Here is a 22,448-nt window from a genome sequence, read left to right on the forward strand (position 1 = left end):
AAGAGAACACAGATGTTGCATCATCTGGTCAGATATACTGAGAAAGGAATCTGAATCGAGTGTGGGGAAAGACTCTCGGTGCTCGTGAAAAAAATCTTAGAAGCCTCTGGAGAGGGAGGAGATTCAAGTTTTGCCAACTCTTTTTTATACGCATTTAACTTTTAATTAACCATGGGAATGAGCTGTCCTTTAAAATGCAATAAACAGCAATAGCCTTTTCCTTAAGAATTTTTCACAATCTGGTAGAAATATACTTCAATGTAATTTATAATTTGACTGAAAAAAAAATTGCCATTGCCCCTTTTGGGGAAAATAATAATGAGAAAATATAAGTTTCTTAATCCAAGTCAACTTTAGGTGTAATCTGAGGTGATCAGGGAAACTCTGTAGCATGATATACAGATCAATTTTTTTCGGTCTGAAGACTTTTCAGTATGTCTTAATAAAATCACATACCTCCTGAATGTAAATCTTATCTTTAGTTTCTATCATCTAACCCCTTGGATAAGGATAAAGGCCTGAATAAGGAAGGAGAGAGAGAGAGATTCCAACAAAGAGAAAAAAGATTAGAGGCTGGCAGCAGGAAATCCTTGAAAGTAAATATCATGAGGCCATCAGAAGTTTTAGCTATTAAAAGGAAATCTCATTCCACTAGATTTTAGCAGTATTCTCCCCCACCCCAACCACTCTTATCCAGAAATTTCTACTATTAAAATAACCTCTAAGTTGTATAAAAGGCAGACTTCGGCTATAAGAAGTAAGGCATGTCAAGGGCTTGGGTGTCTTTGTTGGATTAATTGAACCAATAGCATATGAATGAGCCTGGCACGTGGTGTTGACAGTTAATTGCTATAATTGAAGGTCCAGACATTACTCAAACCCCAGTGAAAACACACAGCATAGCTGCACCTAAAAGAAACATAAGGTGAAGTCCGGGATACAAAAGCCTGCTACTATTGTGTCCCTGCTGCTGCTAAGTCGCTTCAGTCGTGTCTGACTCTGTGCGACCCCATAGACGGCAGCCCACCAGGCTTCCCCATCCCTGGGATTCTCCAGGCAAGAACACTGGAGTGGGTTGCCATTTCCTTCTCCAATGCATGAAAGTGAAAAGTGAAAGGGAAGTGGCTCAGTCGTGTCCGACTCTTAGCCACCCCATGGACTGCAGCCTTCCAGGCTCCTCCATCCATGGGATTTTCCAGGCAAGAGTACTGGAATGGGGTGCCATTGCCTTCTCTGATTGTATCCCTACACACCTTCTAAAATGGGGCAGCTTTATTTTGATAGTCCATGCAGGCAAGGAATCATCCATCTCTCAGCAAACAAAACTAATTTGCAGTCATCATTTTCTCAAGATATAGAATGAAAGCTTTGAATACCACATTGCACAGAGGACATGATGCCTTGGCTTTACAAAAGTTAGAGATCAGGCTGTTTGCCCCTCATAGAAATTATTACCAGCACTGTACTATGCTTCAAGAATCCACGGAAAAATTTGTTTCCTGTACACTTGAAATTCTAACAGTAATGTTTAAGGAGATGGTAGTTTGAGCACCTTTCTTAAAAAGCAATGAAAAAAGTCCATATCAAAGGAGCATTTAATGCGTTCCCTCTTCAGTAGGTCCAAAGAAGGCGATGGCACCCCACTCCAGTACTCTTGCCTGGAAAATCCCATGGACGGAGGAGCCTGGTAGGCTGCAGTCCACGGGGTTGCAAAGAGTTGGACATGACTGAGTGACTTCCCTTTCACTTTTCACTTTCATGCATTGGAGAAGGAAATGGCAACCCACTCCAGTGTTCTTGCCTGGAGAATCCCAGGGATGGGGGAGCCTGATGGGCTGCCATCTATGGGGTCACACAGAGTCGGACATGACTGAAGCGACTTAGCAGCAGCTTCAATAGGTCTGTGCTTTCAGGCCCAGAAGAGGGTGATCATGGGATGGGGATGGGGGGGCCTTTCTCATTTGCTGATTTGCCAGGCCTCACCTTTTCTCTCACTGCAGCTGTGCTACCCCAATACAGTAGCCTCTTGCCCCATGGTGTTATTAAGGAACTGAATGTGGCTGGTGTGAATGGAGACATTCTGCTGCTGCTCCTGCTAAGTCACTTCAGTCGTGTCTGACTCTGTGCGACCCCATAGACGGCAGCCCACCAGGCTCCCCCGTCCCTGGGATTCTCCAGGCAAGAACACTGGAGTGGGTTGCCATTTCCTTCTCCAATGCATGAAAGTGAAAAGTGAAAGTGAAGTTGCTCAGTCGTGTCCGACTCTTAGCAACCCCATGGAGTGCAGCCTACCAGGCTCCTCCATCCATGGGATTTTCCAGGCAGGAATGCTGGAGTGGGGTGCTATTGCCTTCTCCAGGATACATGCTATGGGTATAAAACACATACTTGATTTGGAAGATAGTTTGAAAAGAATGTAAAATGTCTCACTTAAATTTTAAAAACTGTATTAAAATGACTTTGTGTATGTTTCACTAAAATATATTTTTAAAATCAATTTTACTCCTTTGTTTTTACTTTTTAAAAATGTGGCTACTAGAAAATTGGCAGTATCATAAGCAGCTTGCATTTGTGGCTCTCTTTACATTTCTCCTGTATAGCGCTGAACTGGAGTTTGCTTTTGGCTGAGTACTTTTTGAAATGCAGGTGGATATGTTTCCCATAGACGGCTCTAGTTAATATGTACAATTGCTATTTAGGAGGGAGTCTTGCTGGTCTTCAACCATTAGCACTTGAATCATTTTCTGTTACTCCAGAAGGTGAAAGTGTTAGTTGCTCAGTCGTGTCTGACTCTTTGTGACCCCATGAGCCCGCCAGGCTCCTGTGTCCATGGAATTCTGCAGGCAAGAACACTGGAGTAGGTAGCCACTGTCTTCTCCAGGGAATCTTCTGATCCAGAGATTGAACCTGGGTCTTCTGCACTGCAGGCAGATTCTTTACCGTCTGAGCCACCAGGGCCAGGGAAGCCACTCCAGAAGGAGGAGGCATGGAAATCTTGGCTTGGGAGAATGGGTTCTTAGGGATTGAAATGAGTTTCAACAGGAAATGAAAGAATAGATGGGAAGTGGCAGCAAGAAGCTGTGGGAAGGTGTGACGGAAGGAATGGCAGGCAAGATGGAGAGGGCTGGGCATCATGAGGCTCAGGGACGGTGAGAGGGCATCAGAAGCATCTCTCCTTGTCCGTGCCTGTCATCTTCTCTTTCTTTGACCTCTCCTTCAGTCTATTCCAAGGTTTTCCTCTTTTTTCAGGAGAAGTTATTTTCTACCAATTGCACAATAAAGAAAGGAGTTTAGTTCCATTGCCAAAGGCAGACTTGTCAAAACTTTTTTTTTTAATGTTTTTGTAACATATGGCAATATAGGTAGGACACTTTGTTCACTAAATTCTAATGAGAAAGGGGCGAAAATGCAGCAGTGTGGCCTCTTATAAGCTGTGAGTCACTAGGTCATTTCCTCGCTCTCTGCCCTCCTGGTAGAGTGTAGTAGAGGAAAAGATAGACAAAGAGAAAAAGAGCCAGGGTGTCTCGGTAGCTCAGGCTGCTGCAGCACAATACCATAGGCTGCATGTCTTAAGGAATATTTGTTAAAAGAATTCTGTCACAGATCTAGAGTTTAGAAGTCCAGGATTAGGGTGCCAGTGAGATTAGGTTCTGTTGAGGGCACTTTGCCTGCTTTGTGGACAGCTGCTTTCTTGCTGTGTCTGCACACGGTAGAGAAAGAGATCACAAGTTCTCTGATATTTCTTCTTACAAGGGAACTAACCTCATTCAGAAGGTCCTGCCCTCATGACCTTGTCTATTAATGATTACCTCCCAAAGGCATTGTCTCTAAATACTATTACATTGGGGATTATGGCTTCTGCATATGGATTTGGCGGGGGACACAATTCCATCCATAACACAGGGAGAAGACAATTGGGAAAGGAGCAGAGAAGGAACATGAAGCTGAAAAAAAAAAAAAAAAAAAGGAGAGATGGCAGGAGGCCTTTGATTCCTACAGTAATGTTTCCATTTATTAAATGAGAATGCTGATAGGGAGACAAGAGATTTCTCATGCAAGTATATTTTTACTATTAAATGACTTCTTTACACATATAACAAAAATATTTTTGTTCTGTTTCTAAACACACGATGAGTAACAAAAGTGCTTTCAACTTTTCAGCAAAGTGAGGAACTCCAGGACTCACATCCTATTTGTATTGGAAATAGCCCAAGGCCACCCCAGTGAATTTTTCAGACTCTACCACTTCCCTGGTGGCTCAGATGGTAGGGAGTCTGCCTGCAATGCAGGAAGCCCAGGTTCAATCCCTGAGTCAGGAAGATCCCCTACAGAAGGGAACGGCAACCCACTCCAGTATTCTTGCCTGGGAAATCCCATGGACAGAGGAGCCTAGTGAGCTAGAGTCCATGGGGTTGAAAAGAGATGGACACAACTGAGCAACTTTCACTTCACTTCATCTCACCCCAGTGAGTTTTTCAGACTCTACCACTAGTCTTCCCATGATCTGGTCTACACTGCTCTTCTCCACTCTAGGCTCCCTCTTCTGTAATAGGAAGAGATGTGTGTCCCTATAAAGTCTTGACAACTCAACCTGCCCCCAAATCTCAAACACCCGTGGCCTTCTGTGGCCTTTGCTACAAGCTCAGGCAGTCTTGCCAAGGCCATGGCTGCCTGAGGCATGGGGGATTCTGTTTACTGACCAGATAATCTTAGTTTAACCTCATACCGAGAGGCAAGACAGATTCTTTTCTGTGTCAGAGGAAGCAAACCTGATTAGCAACTGTCAAGGTATGATGTCATCACAATTGCTACTATTGTAGAGGTTTTTACAAGCATACATCATTTTTCAGGATTTGCCATATTTCTGCCTTAAAAAGGTGGGAAGGAGATCCAGCCAGTCCATTCTAAAGGAGATTAGCCCTGGGTGTTCTTTGGAAGGACTGATGCTAAAGCTGAAACTCCAGTACTTTGGCCACTTCATGCGAAGAGTTGACTCATTGGAAAAGACTCTGATGCTGGGAGGGATTGGGGGCAGGAGGAAAAGGGGACGACAGAGGATGAGATGGCTGGATGGCATCACTGACTCGATGGACGTGAGTCTGAGTGAACTCCGGGAGTTGGTGATGGACAGGGAGGCCTAGCGTGCTGCAATTCATGGGGTCGCAAAGAGTCGGACACGACTGAGTGACTGAACTGAACTGAGAAGTGAGGCTGTGGGTTTAGGATCATGGCGAAGAGGAGGGAGGAGAAAGGGTGGTGAAAATTGTGCAGATTTAGAGGGCAGACAACAGGAGCCTTCTGCTTCCAGCTGGGCCAGGCTATGTTCAAGTTTCTATGTCACCTTTGAAAGACAAAATACTTTTGGCTATTTCCAGCTCCCTGTTCTTTGTAAATTTTATTTATTTATTTGCTTCTGGCTATGCTGGGTCTTCACTGCTGCACAGCTTTTCTCTAGTTGTGGTGTAGGGGGCTACTGTCTAGCTGCGGTGCACCGGCTTCTCTGTGTTGGCTTCCCTTCTGGAGCACAGGCTCTAGGGCATGTGAGCTCAGTAGCTGCGGCTCCTGGGCTCTAGAGAAGAGTCTCAGTAGTTGTGGTACATGGCTTTAGCTGCTCTGTGGCATGCGGGATCTTCCCTAATCAGGCATGGAACCTGTGTCTCCTGCATTGGCAGGCAGATTCTTTACCAGTGAGCCACCAGCCAGCTTCCCATTCTCAATACCCTCGAAAACGTCATGCTCTTAGCAAAGTGTCACATGAGAGTTATGTCAAAAACGACAAAATAGACAACAGAGGTAATTGTAGTTTGAGTAGCTTAGAGACTTGACAGTGGGAATGTACATTTTGGGGGTGCCCAGACCTCACCCGTACAGGAATTATTTCTGCAGCATCCCTAAATGATGATTTTCTGAGTAAATTGCATACATTGGTATCCCTCTTTCTGGGTCAGCTGCCAATTGTAATGAACGAATGAAATTTTCATTTTGCCATGAGTGCAGCTGCCTGTTGTTCTAGAACTGTCTGTCAGGTAAAAGGCTGGAGGAGGGCAGGGTACAATTTATAACTAATCAGAGGAAAGAAATGTGTGAAGGGTGGCCAGTGAATGGCTGGAAAGACATTTTTAAAAATCTTATAAACTTCTTTTTCTCAAAAGGAGTGTTCGCATTTTGATCCCTTTACCGATGTCACCACCCAAAAGTGTTCATTGAACAGAGAACTGCTGAGAACCACTGATGGAGCATCTGATTCCAGTACCTCTATCAATGGGGAAACACCCTGTTCCTAGTAATGGGGAAGCGCCCTGTTCCCCATTAGGGGAAGGTCTTAAGTTAGGTCTTAAGCATCTTTCATGGCCCTCTTATTTATTCATTCAGAAATTAGTTCAACAACTGGGACCCTGCACATAGAGGATAAATCAGATTTATTCACAGTTCCACAGTTGGGTAGGAGAGGCAACACTGAGTTAGGACATATAAGACTTAGCTTAAACAAGCACCTCCGCTGGGTACTCATTTGCAGACATTTATTTTCTCTCTGACTTTCAAGCTGATGACTGAGGCTGCCAAGTATTTTCTCAATTAGAAAGACTCCCACCAGTGAGGTGATTACATACCTCACTCCCTCAGAGCCACCCAGGATTACTGTTTGGCCTAAAAGACTATGTCAGCTTCCTCCTCTGTACAAATGCCTGTCAGTCTGACTCACCTTCATGCTGGTCTTGAAAGCTGTATATATTTCCCAGTAACCACAAGGGAGTCTGGTTTCATATGTTGCCGTAGTTAAATTTGAAATTTGGCACATCCTTGTAAATATATCTCTTTTGCTACTTGGGTAAGATCCAAAATGACAACAAAAACCTTCCTAATTTTCTATCTTCTCTATGCTTTTACAATGAATGTTTGAGAATGGTAGTTCTCTGCAATGAAATGATTCACTTGTATTTTGCATTCTTGTAACACAAATGTTTTACCTCTTGAAAATCAGGTTTGTCTCACTTCCTGCAGACTCATGTATCCTTCTGCTCCAATGTTTTTATTTGAGCACAGAATACATTTGAAGTTGGCGTTTGTCAATTTGGAAAAAAAAACAACCAAGCAGCATCATAAGAACAGATTTTAGCTGGCAAATAGTATTGGGCAGCTAAAATATGTAAAATATAGTCTGTTATTTGCTAGGAGGTTTTGATATGTATCATAAAACTCCCCATATCATAATGATAACCTGTCCTATAAAAGGATTGTGTGTTTCAGAGGAAAAATTTGAGGTGCGATTGTAGACGAGCAAATATGCATTTTCACCCAGCAGCATCCCAACAGTTCCATACCTAAGAGCTTAAAAATGTTTTAATAAGGGCTTTGGAAGGACAATATATTTAGTTGAAACCTTGATGGAAAGGCTGCAGCTCTGATGACATAGAAAAGTGCTTCAGAAAGCCTATAGAACATTCATTGAAAAGTAAAACACTCAGGAAAGGCAAGGAGTGCTAGAGACTCTATAGGAGGCACTTGTTCCTTCAAGTTCTCTGGGCCTCAAGCAGATGCTGTGCTTGTTCCAGTCCCATAGCCAGAGTGCAGGCTCTGGCTGATGTGGATGCTTTGAGGACTTGTTTAGTGTTTGGGTACCAGGTAGGATGAAAAGCACCAGCACCACTCCTCTGCTGGTACGATGCTCTCACCGTGAGTCATGGGAGCCAAGCAGACTGAGGGAACTGCAGATTCCCAGCCTCCTTCCTATGTACACTCCAAAGCATAAATGCACTGTGATATACCCATGCTTAGCCTTTATGGAAATGCTTAACGTACAGCACATGTAGTTGAAGTACTGCTATAACTTCATATCTGGCCACACTACTTCTGCTACTATCCTTTCAATCTGGTTTCAGTTCTGCCCAGAGAGGTTACATTAAAACATAGGTTGGGTATTGACACTCTCTTGTCCAAAACCCTCCAGTAATTTTTTTTTATTTCATGTAGACTAAAAACCCAAGCGCTTACACTGACCTTTGATCTGCTCCCCCTTGTGTGTTACTGACACACTTCCTATTTCCTCTTTCCTCATTCACCCTGCTAAATTCCTACCAACCTCTTCGCCATTCCTACCAGACCCAGTGTTTTCCCACCCCAGGGCCTTTGCATTCTCTTTCCTCTGCCTGATAATTATGACTCTGATTTATACATGGCTAGTTCCCTTACTTCCTTCAGGTCTTTCCTGTCCAAGGTCACATTCACACAATGAAGCCTTCCTTGGCCATCCTTCCTGAAATTTCAATACAACCCCCATTGCTGAACACACCAAATCCATGTTCCTTACTTTGGATTTCCTAACTTGCTACATCTGACTACTTTATATTTTATTCTGTCACTAGTCTCTCTCCTCCACTAGAATAAAAGCTCTCAGAGGGCAGAGTAGCTTCACTACCATATCCTCTGTTCCTAAAACAGTCTTGACATGTAGTAGATACTCATTGTTAAGTGAATAAGTGAATGAATTAAGTGCGTACGTGATACAAAATCGCCATGGCCATGACCAGCCAAGAGGTTTCACTTGGTGTATCATTAAGCTGGTCCCCAAATTTTTTCATGTTTTTTCATATTTCAAAGCTTTCACTACTGCATTTTTAAAAGATAATAAACTGTTGTGATTGTACAACATTGCACTTAACATCTCTGCATGTATTATTTTTTTAAAATAGAAAAGTGGGAAAGTTAGATCGTTTCCAGATTCATTGACTTAGATTCTTGAAGCTGTGAAAATGGTTTGCCAAGCTGGCACCTGACGAGCCATACCAATATGGAGAATCTAGGTCCTCACTGCTGACATTCTGCTCAAGCGAATTTAGGAGGACATCTGGGAATTTATTTTTCTGTGAAGTTCTTGGGGGTGATTCTGATGATCAGCCAGGTATTTGCACCTGAATTTCTGCTGACCTACAGTAAACACGGTGAGCCAAGTTTTTGGCAAAATCCTAAGGGGCAGGTCAGAAATGCCCTAGGCAGGCCTCTTCTCGACGAGGCCGCAGTGCACACAGCTGGAGGAGGGATGGCGTCTGTTACAGTTAGTCTGTTACGGTCTGGGTGGGCACACTATAGTGCTGTGTACCATCTCCTGTACTTGCCAGTAGGGCGAGGTTTTACTTGGGTGAGTGGAGGACAGCATGAGTTAACTTACCCCGTAGCTCCTTTTCGGGGCAAGGTTCCTTCCCACCCACTTCAGGTGCTTTGACAAGGCACTTTTTGTGCCTCTCCCTGGTTACCCAGAAGGGCTCTGCCTGTAAATGTGACCAGCTGCCCGAATTCATCCATGGTCCTTACAGCCTTGCTTCTGCTCTGTCTTAAATCTCCTCTTGCCGGTTCTAACATGGCTAAATTATCTCCAGAATACCAGAGAAAATGCTGAGTGTTTGGGAGTTTGTTTTTGCTTCTATTTCCCAGGGGCAAGGATGAATCCATTTCCTCACAGGCTGACCTGGGGAGGAGTCTCTCTCTTCCTTCCCATGAGGACTGAGTGGGAGAGGAAATGAGCCAGAGGAAGGGAAGGGAGAGATCACGCCTTGGGGTGGAAGCTTGGTCACTCCTCGGCTTCCATAGGAATTTAACAGCCATCATGGCCAGATAGGGGACAAGGGAATCCCCTCTGCAGATCTGAATCCAGGGTTTTCTTCTTGGAGCTTGCTGGAGTCAGGTGATATGTCCAAGAAAACTGATAAGAACATTGTAGAGAAAGACATGTGACACTAGCTTGGGAGGAGGGCTGTCTGTATGGGAAAGCAAGTGAAGATGTCTTAAAGATGGTGCCACAAAAACGCATACAGCTGGGACATGGTGGAGGGGAAAAACTTGGTGGGCAGACCATAGTGTTCTGTGCCATCTCCTACCCATACCAGTAGGGCAGAGGTTTTACTTGAGTGAGGGGAGGACAGCATATGTTAATTTACCCCGTCACTCCTTTTCAGGGCAAGGTTCCTTCCCACCCACTTAAGGGTCTCAGATTACAGCAGATTATTCTGCAGAGAGGTGCTTTGACAAGGTACTGAGCACTGTTTGCATAACAGTGCACCTGAATTGTGCCAAGAGGAAATCAATTTAAGCAGAAGAAAGGTTTTGTGGAACCTCTCTTACCTCTTCCTATAAGCAGACTGGAAGTCCCCTCCCATAGATCTGGCTCCTTGGAAGAGAATAACGGTTGAATGCAATGACTGACAGCCTGGCCAGAGGCTGAAAGATAGAAATGGACGCTGGTGGGAGAACAGAAAATTCTAGGGAGAGGGAGATCCAGGAGATCGGGAGAAAGGAAGAACAAGAAACAATAGATGAAGGATAGTTTCTTTGCTTATCTGAAGTGGAATCTGTATGGATGCAAAGTCACTCAGGAGAATAAAGAAAGAAAGTGAAAGTCTCTCAGTCGTGTCTGACTCTCTGCGACCCCATGGACTATATAGAGGAATACAGGTAAAGATGATATTCCATCATTTGGGCCATGTCTTGCACTAGGGTGCCCAGCAGTGAGAATTTCTACTTCTCTTTCTGGGTACACAGAGGTTACCTGAGCCAAAGTTTTTATGAAATGAGGAGTACCAATTAACTTTGTGTTAATTTTCAAAAGATACTACAGCTTCTAGTGTTGTATGGCATTGAGAAATAAAATGACACTATAGTAATAATAGTATTGGCAGGATTATTTTTTGATCATGAAAATGAGCTCTGGAGAAAGATGGGATAAAGGAGTCATCATTTTTGTTGACCAGGACTTTGTTTAAACTTTGTAGGGAATGGGATTTGTGGAGAGGGGGTAGAAATCATTTTAGTTTTGCTAACTTGACACTGTCTTTAAATGTCTGTGGCAACAGGACCCTTGGGTCCCATTCATTTTCTAATGCACAATTTTGACTGACTTGAGCATCTGTTTCACAACACACAACCTTCTTTGTTCCCTCTCACCTGGCCCCTCGTTTTCTTCCTTTTGACTGATTAGCCCTGGGATGACTGTGATAACACCACTGAATTTTCCCAGCCCCCTAGATTACAGTGCTAAGTCTGGACTCAGTGCTTCTTGGCTGGAGTTAAGGAATCCATGCATAAGATGTCAGAAATTGCAAGGAAAAAAAAATACTATAGTGACCAAGACTCTTTCCTTGACCAAATTTTAGTCAAGAAGTCAACATGACTTCTTTGAGTCATGTTCTTGACTAGCCTGATCCTTGACCCTTGTCCTCAAGAGGCTGGTTGAAACAAGAATCCTGCTAAGTTACTTTAGCAAGAATCTCCCATCCTTGGTATCTGATCAGTCTCAATTTCTGATCAAATATCCTCCTCCTCCACCCCAGGGGGATATCTGGTGAGTAATGAGGAAAAATCTATCCATGAGAGGGGCCCAGAAGCTGCTTAGCCAGTCAACTTGGTCTCAACTGAGGGAAACTCGGGGTTTCCCAAGGGATAGAGGTCTGGATTCCAGACTCTCCTGCATCCTATGGAATCTTATTCCATTGTTGGTGCCTCCTCTTTGTAAATGTTCACTTTTTTACTGGCTCCAAGCAAGCAGCATTTAAATAAACTCAGTTGCTATTAACTTGAAAAGGAAATAAAATCTCTTCACTATTTGAAGCCTCTTCAGTGTTGCGCGTCCAGTGTATGACCCTTCACAGATGTGTGTCTCTGAAGGGTTGTCTCTACTCTCTTCCCTTTCCACACACCTTCCTCCTGTTAACCCATTGCATTCTAACTTTTTGCATTTAGTGACAGTCCTCAACTTGGCTTTGCCGAGGTTACTAATGTCACCAGATTCAGTGGACATGATTCAGTGTTCATCTTGAACGACCTCTGAACATTTGCCATTGTCGACAGTCCCTCTTCAAACACCTTCTCTTCTATAATATGATGCTCGGTTTCCTTCCAAACTTTCTGAATACTCCTTTAGCCTCATTCTATGGGCTCCTCCTCAGCACAATTATTGCAGGGAGATCCTTACATTCCTGGCCTTAAACTTTCTTCTGTCTATAGATGGTTTCATTTACTCCTTGTGGCCATGGCTGTAAACTATTTGTGGGAATGATGCCCAAATTTACAATGTTAGGTCAAACCAGAGCTCTGGCACCTAGACTCCTCCCTTGAGACCTCTCATAAACATCTCAGAACATTCAAAATTGATTTCCTTCCAGTATTTTCTAGCTGAGTAAAATGGCATCATCATGCATCTGCCTGCTAAAGTCAGAAATCTGAGAGTTACCTTATATTTCTCCTTGACTCCCATGCTCTTCTATTCACCTTGTCACAAAGCCCTGTCTATTCAAACCTCTAAATGATGCTTAATTGTCTAATTGTCTCCATGAGGTCAGGCAACACACTCCTGCAACATCCTTCACCTCCATGGCCTTACTATTCTTCATTAAAAATTATTTTTAAAATCTCTATGGGATACTATTTTATCAAGGACTTTTCCAAGCTCTATGACTTGTTCCTCAGTTTTAGTCCTTTATGGACAAAAGGACCTAAGAAGCTGGTGGGGACTGCTTATCAGATGATACAAATGGGCTTTATAGTGGCACATCTGAGCTGGAATCTATGGGATTCAACTAAGACCAAGTAAAGAGTATATTTTTGGAAAGGAAACCTGAAAGTGGTTTGAGTGCATGAGAAGCAATAGCAGAGTTGAAATGGATACAAAAATGTCAAAGCGGGGAGGCCCTTGTACAGTTGAGAGGAATAGCTCACAGGAACAAATACTGCTTATTAGTCTTACCTCCTATACAGGTAATCATATCTACCTTTACTTTCATAAACTCTTTCTTTCACTTTTATTTTATGCAGCTGGTGTTAGTTTAAATTTCAAAGTAGTAAGACAATCGTGAGTTGTTAACAGTTAACATTAACTGACTCGGGTGGGTGGGGACCAGGGGTGTCTCTGCTGAACTAAATTGGCAGCATAAAAATGCCCTGTTCCTGAGGACAGCCCAGGGAGCATGATTCTTTCAATTCCTTCTCCCAGTGGAATGTCACTGCAATTTTATCAGCTTGATTTTATTTTTTTTTAAATTTTAAGATGTAATTTCATCTTGAAATTACCAAAGATAATTCAACAGTGATGGAGAAATTCCCGAAGAGGGAACTCAAACAAACTATTCTTTATTTAAGAAATCTTCTGATATTTGATGCAAATTCATAGATGTTTTCCCATTAGTTACCTATGCTGTCATGTAAATTATATGCCTTGGAAACATTATCAAAGCTAATGGTAAAGGAGTTATTTTCAGGTTGGGCTTAAACCCAAGGCACTTTAGAGAAGCACAAAAAATTTTCTAAGAGACTAATGAAACACTTAGCAAAATGCTTCCATTCTGATCCTGGAAAGTTTTGTATATATTTTGGATATATTGTGCATAAATTTTGAAAAAAATAATATTTATAATTTTTAGAGATGTCAAAGAACTTCCATAATTATGATTCACTTTTTTTTTTCCATAGCCCCCTCCTCTATACTTGGAAAAGGAAGAAAAGAGGGGAGTAAAAAAGGAAGTGGGGAATAAATGAACATTTACAGAGCTCTTACTTTATGTCATTTTACTAAGCATTTGTTTAGCAATCACAACAGAGCAGAGGCAATGTTTATGTTTAGTTTCTGTAATTATGACTGATGCCACTAGAAGCCTTATATGTGTGTTAGTCACTCGGTCATGTCTAACTCTTTGTGGCTGTAGCCCACCAGGCTTCTCTGTCTATGAAATTCTCCAAGCAAGAATACTGGAGTGGGTTTCCATTTCCTACCCCTCCCAGGGGATCTTCCCGACCCAGGGATTGAACCCTGGTCTACTGGGTTGCGGGCAGATGCTTCACCATTTGAGCCACTGGAGAAACCCTAGAATCCTTATACAGGACCAGAAATATGTTGGCCACTGTCCAGCTTCATCACCCCTCCCCACCTCTGCTGTCAGGCATTCATGTAAGTCCACACAAGCCTTGTCCCTTTAGCACACCCCCCTTATCTGGGATCGCAACATCTCCATGGGGGCATTTTCTGAGTACTTCTCAATTGCTTACGTGATATTCCTGGCCTTACAGGAATAAAACAAGCCAGGTGTCTCTTTTTGTTTTCATCTGTTCTTAATTTCTGATCTGAAAAATGTTAAGATGGTAGGAATCCTAGGAATTGGCAACAGGATTGCCATTAAGACTCATGGGCATTTGTTCTGGCAGCCCTCCAAGATGACCCTCCCAGTGTCTCTGGTTCTAACCACCTGGATAAACAAAAACTTAGTGATACGTTAGTGTTCAGCTGGCCAAGTTCTCATTTGTCTCTGGTTTGAGATATAGAAATTATCTAATCTGTATTATGTATGAATTGATCACTTCAAGTCTTTAAACTGCTTTAAGCTGAACCTTCAAATGAGGAAGTATGCCTAAAATTGTAAAAGTATCCATTTTTTTAAAGAGGTTGGATTTAATCAATCATGTACGGTGATTTTTACTTGAGATTAGCCTCAATGAATCAATATTGTCTGTGAATGTATCAGCCAGAGTGATTTCAGCTCCAAATAACAGACCTGTGACTCTCAGAAACTTAAACAATGGGGAGTTTATTACTGCATGTAAGGTTAAATCTGGGGAATTCCAAGGTTAGCTCATTCTGTGGCTCAGGGAAGCCAGGTCGGCTTCTCCTGAATTCTCTGATTTCTCCCTATATGCAAGGTGGCTGTTCCTTACAGGGCATCGTGTAAAAGTTGGAAGACAAAGAAAGTTTTATCTTTTCAAGCATTAGGAAATCTCCCATGATGCCCATAACAGATCTGATCGTAATCACATTCCTAAAGCAGTCCTTGACAAGGATATAGAATCCCCATGATTTGTTAAGACTAATAAACATTGAGATTCTAGGATGGATGCGGAAGACCCTTAAAACACATTATCTGCCTAAAATACTAATAAATTGGGAATCTGTTAAGGAAAAATAGTGACTTTTGTGTAGGTGACCAATAATGTCTGCCATAGTGAATAAAACTGTCACACAAATGCAATAGTAGTATGACATTCAGTCCTGCTTTTGTTGCAAAAAAACCCTCAAAGCCCAGTTCTAACTGGCTTAAGTAAATAAAAAGAATATATTGAGATAGGACTGGTTTCAGGCAAAATTTGAACTAGTAGTCCCCAAAATGCAACGGGAGGCCCTTTGGCCTCTCTGTCCTTTCTTTGTCAGTTTCTTCCCAAGCCTGGTAGCCAGATGATTACTACTGTCTCCCAGGGATAGCCCTCATTCTTTCCATCTAATGTCAAAGAGAGTGTCTACCTATAATAACACAGAAAAATAGGAAGCTTTTCTTTCCCATAAGCCTCAGCAAATATCCCTCACTGGCTCATATTAGATTGCAAGCTCATCTCTGAACCAGTGGATGGGCTATTCAACTGATGTTTAAGCTTCTAACATTGTAGTGCATTTAAAGCAACACAATTATGACAGTGATTTTCTGACAGAAGAGAAAGCAAGTTAGGCAGACAAGCAAATGAATGAATGAATAATGAGGAAATAAAGACCTTTCCCAATTATTATGAGTTTCATATTGCAGTTATTTCCCTAGTAACAGTGTCAATGAATTAAATAATTACTGTCTGGAAGACAGCTTAGTGAAAAGTGTTGGTCGCTCAGTTGTGTCCATTTCTTTGCAACCCCATGGACTATAGCCCAGCAGACTCCTCTGTCCATGGAATTCTCCAGGCAAGAATACTGGAGTGGGTAGCTCTTTCCTTCTTCAGGGGCTCTTCCTGGATCTTCTCAGGGATCGAATCCAGGTCTCCTGCATTGCAGGCAGATTCTTTACCATATGAACCACAGCTTAAGATAAAGCAAATCATAAAAATAAAATTTATGGGAAACAACTAGTAATATCCACACCAGTGTTCAAATTTTAGCAGAATAAGAAACTGGTTGTTGTGGATGCAGTGTATTAGTTTTGAAAAATATAAAGAAGTTATTTACAGTGACTTTTTGTTATTAGGGAAATTAAATATTTTTTGGCTAAAGAACTCAGGCAGAATTAGTTTAGGTTCAAATTTGGCTTTGATATTTGTTTATCATTTGGAGAGACTTTAAAATCTAAGTCAGTAAGAAATGTTTTTAGCGGTATGTACTTTTAAATACATAGTGATTTTTAATGTTAGGAATGTCAACATTTCTAAAATGTCTACTATTAACATATACATCATGAGGTAAAAAGCATGTTTGTACATTCTAAAATATACTCTTGGATACATTAATAATGAATAAGAGCCAACAAGTAAATTACATGATTCAGTATAGAAAAAGAGGGCAGCTACCAAAAGATGCAAAGAGAGGGGGAAGGGTTTCCGGACCTGCCCTACATGGTGGTAATTTCCTAAAATCTTGAACAAATCAGCATCTCTTTTTTCAGCCTCTTCATTTGTAAGACAAAAATGGCAATGTATATAATCAATGAAAAATTGTCCTGACTTTAGAACTCTATGATTATATTAGGGACTTTGGAATTCTGGGCATATATTCTAAACTATTTTGGGACTTAATGTGTTGTTAGTTTACAAGCCAGCATTTAAGCTCCTTGTTGTTGTTCAGTCACTAAGTTGTGTCTGACTGTTTGAAATCCCAGGCACTGCAACACGCCAGGCTTCCCTGTCCTTCACCCTCTCCCAGAGCTTGTTCGAACTCATGACCGTTGAGTCACTGATGCCATCCAACCATCTTGTCCTTTGTTATCCCCTTCTCCTCCTGCCTTTAATCTGTCCCAGCATCAAGGTCTTTTCCAATGAGTTGGCTCTTCACATCAGGTGGTCAAAGTATTGGAGCTACAGCTTCAGTCCTTCCAATGAATAGTCAGGGTTAATTTTCTTTAGGATGGATTGGTTTGATTTCCTTGCTGCCCAAGGGACTCTCAAGAGTCTTCTCCAGCACCACAATTTGAAAACACCAATTCTTTGGTGCTCAGCCTTCGTGGTCCAGTTCTCTCATACAAGATTCTTATACCTGGTATAACAGCCCATTCTACTGTATGTCTCAGTAGCGTGTGTGTAGTAAGTGCCAGATCTTGTATCAAACTGGAGGCAGTTAGTATCTCCTCAATTAATTAATATCCCCGCAAACTACTTGTCAATCCTTTGTTAATAGAAAAATAGCCAAAAGGTGAGCAGAAATAGCATGGTTAGCACATCTTTAGCTTTTTCAAGCTTTCTAGAATTTATGAATTCTGTTGATGATAAACCACAAAATTACATACTTGTATATGGATATGAATCTCCCATATGGAGAAAGTAAGGAAAGCAGGAATTTCAATTTTAAAAATTGAAAAATAAATTCTTAAAATTGATGTTGTGTTAAAGGCTGGTTTAATAAATGCTTGTAAAGCCAATGGTAAGGTAAGGTAAGTCACTTCAGTCGTGTCCGACTCTGTGGGACCCCATAGACGGCAGCCCACCAGGCTCCCCCGTCCCTGGGATTCTCCAGGCAAGAACACTGGAGTGGGTTGCCATTTCCTTCTCCAATGCATGAAAGTGAAAAGTGAAAGTGAAGTTGCTCAGTCATGTCCAACTCTTAGCAACCCCATGAACTGCAGCCTACCTGGCTCCTCTGTCCATGGGATTTTCCAGGCAAGAGTACTGGAGTGGGGTGCCATCGCCAATAGGACAACTTAAATCCTTGAATTATCATCTCTCAGCAGGGGCCATATAGGAGTGCCAGTGTGTATCTCTGCATGTGTATGCATATATCTTTGTGGTCCAAGAATGTCCAGAGAAGAAGTAGGTAATGTGACATAGGAAAAAATAGGGTAAATGACTACTTTTCAGTGGGGAGTCCTTCGTCTGGACTTACCCCCCTTGAAAGCTGCATTCTGTCAAAATAGCCCATCCAACCCCTGCAGAATAGAATTGATAGAAGTACAGAGGAACAAAAGGAGGAGGGCAAGGGAGACTTAGCATGGCAGTGTAGCAGAGGGCAAAGCTATAAGAATGAGCCGTTACTGGGCAATTTTGCAGAGGATGATTTGGAATAATGGAACTCTCTAAAGAGCCAGAACTGTTGTCTACAATAGCAAAGTAGAATCTGTTGTCAACCTCAATGAAAATACTTTTGCTTTGAGAGAGAACTTTGAATGACTGCAGCTAGACGGAGAATTGTCTGTGTGAGTGTAGAAGCCCTGAAAAAAAGGGAGTGATTCTAGCGTTTAAGTCTGGAAGTAGGACTGTGCAAAGCAGAATGGCAATGGTGCAAAATATGCACAGGATGAGGGAGGGGTTTTTTCATCCACAAATTCCTTAATGAATAGGATAGGTAGTTAATATGAGAAACTGCAGTCTGCTCAAGGTAAATTTAGAGAATTGTAGATAGTATGGCTTATAAGATGGTTTCTGGCATTCCCAATCCTTTCATCTTGACAAAGTTCTGAGTCAAAGAGCTCTTCAGATACTGTCAGAGAGGCCTGGGAATCAGGTGGAAGCACCTGCCTGTAGCAATCCAGTGTTTGGAGTGGTGAGACTGGTTGGGCAACATCATTTCCCAGGGGCTGCTGGTGAGCCTGATGCTATCAGGATGTGTCACACATTCCATGTATTTACACTGTAAATACACATGCATATCAGCGTGGCCAGGAGTCAGGGGAGCCCAGCTAAAATAAAACATTTGGCCAAATGCAAAGTGGTTAACCTCCCATCCATTTCCTACTCCAGGATACAAAAACCAATCAATATAAAATTTTTATCTCAAATTCTAATAAATTAACATCAACAAAGAGAAAATGCAAATAAATGGAATGATACAAATTAGTATTTGACTGGGACTCACTTGTTTTGGGGGAGAAGGCAATGGCACCCCACTCCAGTACTCTTGCCTGGAAAATCCCCATGGATGGAGGAGCCTGGTGGGCTGCAGTCCATGGGGTCGCTAAGAGTGGGACATGACTGAGCGACTTCACTTTCACTTCTCACTTTCATGCACTGGAGGAGGAAATGGCAACCCACTCCAGTGTTCTTGCCTGGAGAATCCCAGGGACGGGGGAGCCTGCTGGGCTGCCGTCTGTGGGGTCGCACAGAGTCGGACACGACTGAAGCGACTTAGCAGCAGCAGCAGCAGCACTTGTTTTGGGAGATTTTGGAGATTTGAACTCATTTATTCATCTAATAAAGTAGCTATTATACAGAAACCTCTTAAGTGGGGCCTTGTGGATAAAACAGTGGCCAGAGACCAGTCTCCTCTCTCAAGGAAAAATGTAAATGCTTAATTCTTTTTTATTATTTACACTAAACTTGTTTGTGTCAATAATCTGTTAATTGGCTCAGTTTCAAGATAAAGAATTACAAATGCCAGAATGTAAAAGACATTTCATGATGAAGGCAAGCATCTTGAGAAATATTATAGTACATTAAAATAAAAAGTACACCCCTTTGTTTCCTATTGGTAAGAGGAAGATGAATATGACATATAAAAACTGTCTTTGTGTAGAACAAAATTGAAGTATAAATATTGCAAGAAGGGAGTGTTCTGTGTTAAGATTAGGGTCCCTCTGATCAATTGCTCTGTGTGCTCTGCAGGGCAAAACTTTTTGTGCTTCAGTTTCTTCATCTGTGACTAGGTCTATCAATATATCAACATAATATCTCATCAAATTATAAGAGACTTACATGACTTAATTCATGCTAAAGTCTTATAATAATGCCTGGCACATAATAACTGTGCAAGAAATATTAACTATATCATTATTACTGTCTCGCTACTGTTTCTAAGCATATTCCTCAAATCAACGTTCACCATCTTCCTGTAAATCATTTGATGTTTCTGTTTAGCAGCAGGGTCAAGTAGAAGTTTTCATTTGTATAGTTTCATAATCCTATAGCTCTATTTCCAAAATCCTAAAATCTCTAGAAAATGAAAGTTTTCAAAGTTTATCTGGTGGCAAAATCTGATCTGACCTGATCTGAGTTCATTTGGCAGCAAAATCTGATCTGAACTAATAGGAAGCTATTTTTAGTATTTATACATCCCATTCAATGTAAATAATATTTTTGAGTATGGATTATTATCCCAACCCTGTTTGAATTATCTTTCAAGTTTGAAAAATTCTCCTTTCTAAAATACATTTGGCCCTCAATTTTTACATAAATTATAGAGCTGGGCTTCCCTGGTGGCTCAGATGGTATAGAATCTGCCTGTAATGCAGGAGACTAGGGTTTGCTCCCTAGGTTGGGAAGATCCCCTGGAGGAGAGCATGGCAACCCACTCCACTATTCTTGCCTGGAGAATCCCTGTGGACAGAGGAGCCTGGCAGGCCACTGTCCATGGGGTCATAAAAAGTCAGACATGACTGAGCAAGTAAGCACAACACTAGTCAAGAGAGAGAGTGTAGAGGAAATTTCTATCTCTGGCTCTCTAAGGCAAGATTTATTAAGTGAGATGTGAGTTTTTCCAATTATAAACATCCTGAACCAATCAGCGCTCCAGATCCAAAACATGTGAAACTTGTTTCCTCCATGACATTCATTATCACCAGATCAATCTTCCCTGCTACTCATTATATCTGCTACAATTTCCAAGAAGCAGTTATTTTAGTTTGGGAACATTTATCAAGATATAATAATTCTACCCCCTCCTCCAATTATTTTAAACTCTTATCCCTGTATCCACATTCATACAAACACACCATCAAATAGAGGTCAAAATAAACTCAGATTTTTGCATGTGTCCCCTCAACCCATTCTTAATGGCTTTTCCATTTTTCCTCCACCTAGGGTAAGTCAGGCAATCAGGAATGATGTCTTACCAAGCCTCTAAACTTCATTTTTCCTTCCAGAACATGTGCTATTATGGTGAACCACGTAAATCTCCTATAATTCTGTCAAGTCTTTAGGCAATTCGTCTGGTTTTGTCTCAGGAAGTTGACAGTAGATCTCAATCTAAAAGGCCTACTATCCTTGTTAACAGCTCCTGAGATCTACAGACTTGTCTAGGAGAAAATTCTTCTAAGAGCCCTTCCTCTGTTTCTCCAGGGAGTCTAAAGTCATGTGCTTTAAAAGTCTCCAAAAAAGGCTTAATCTCCACATCAGATTTAACCACAGTAACTACAGCTGGGGTTTAAAAAATCTGCTGTCACTCACATCCCTAACAGAAAGCAGCAGTCTAGGTAGAAGTGAACCGGAAAATCTCTTTTCCAGTGCCCTTACGAAGTTTTCTTTCCCTTTTGTGGTCAAAGAGGCCTCAAGATGTAGAAATACTTAGTCACTAAGGAGGCCAACAGTAAAGAGGTAAATGCAGGTTTATAACAGATATTAATCCAAACAAGTGGAGCGTTCATGCCCCAGTGAGGTAAAGACCCAGTTTTGAAGGAAACACAGTGAAGTGGCATCTGCATTTGAATTCTCTCTGGGCTATTTACTCACTGTGTGTCCTGTTTTAACTTCTTTGGGCTTCATTTTCGTGATCAGTACCATCAGCATCATTACATCTGCTTTTACAGAATTACCCCAGGTCTTGGAAGGAAATTTACTAAACTGGGATTCAAAGTTATACCTGTTTTAACTCTTAAAAACACTGATCTTATCCTTGCATCATGTGGTCTCTAGAAAGTTCATGAACAAAACACAACACCCCATCTGCTGCTAACCAACCACAGCGAGCTGTTATTATAGCATGAGAGAACATTTGGGCCGTTTAGCTTATGAGGATGGAACCTGGTATTGATCAGGGCTACAAGCAGAGTTTGGCTGCAGTGTTAAATTTAAAACACTACCTTGGTCTAAGTAACAGAGTGTCAGGAAGGGCAACCTGGAGCTGGCTGTGGTTCTTCTATGGTTGGAAGTAGATCTGGTTACATGGAACCATGTAGCAAACCTTAGGAGGTCCCACTGAAAGCATCTGGAGCTCACTGAGAGCTGAAGATAAGAGGAGAAACCATTAAGATAAGAGACAGACTGCCCACATGCCTTTCAAGAAGCCTTTCATGACCTAAGAGCTAGTTTTCTCCAGTGACATCTATAAATGAAGAAGCCCTTAGCTTCCTGGGATGCTTATGTTTCAAAATCTTTTTAGTATCACCTTTAAACCACACTTACAAGAGCAAAGGAAACAACAAGGTCCTACTGTATACCTCAGAGAACTATATTAAATATCCTACAATAAATCATAATGGAAAGAATTTTAAGAAGAATGTATACATATGTATAACTGAATCACTTTGCTGTATAGCAGAAATTAACATTGTAGATCAACTGTACTTCAGTAAAAAGAAAAAAGTAAAATACCACTTATTTTTTTCCCCCCTAAACCCAGGAGCTTATCTGCACTGGAGACGATAGGAAAACAGCTTTATAAACCATTGTTTTATGCTGGTAAGGAGGATGTGCGATTTACACTTCAAAAGGAGGCTCCTGAAAGAACAGCCCGAAGACTGTCTCAGGTCAGTGACATTTCCTGCTGGATACTGTTTCCTCACAAAAACATTTTTGTTGAG

The 22,448-nt window shown here is 41.7% G+C and overlaps 1 protein-coding gene across 1 annotated transcript in view; it reads right to left on the reverse strand.

The window, feature by feature from the left end:
- CCDC192 (coiled-coil domain containing 192) overlaps positions 1 to 22,448 on the reverse strand; it is a 212,291-nt gene that overhangs the window by 391 nt on the left and 189,452 nt on the right. The gene's annotated exons all lie outside the window — the stretch shown is intronic.

This window comes from Bos mutus, chromosome 7 (assembly GCF_027580195.1).
Source record: "Bos mutus isolate GX-2022 chromosome 7, NWIPB_WYAK_1.1, whole genome shotgun sequence".
NCBI classification, from domain to species: Eukaryota; Metazoa; Chordata; class Mammalia; order Artiodactyla; family Bovidae; genus Bos; species Bos mutus.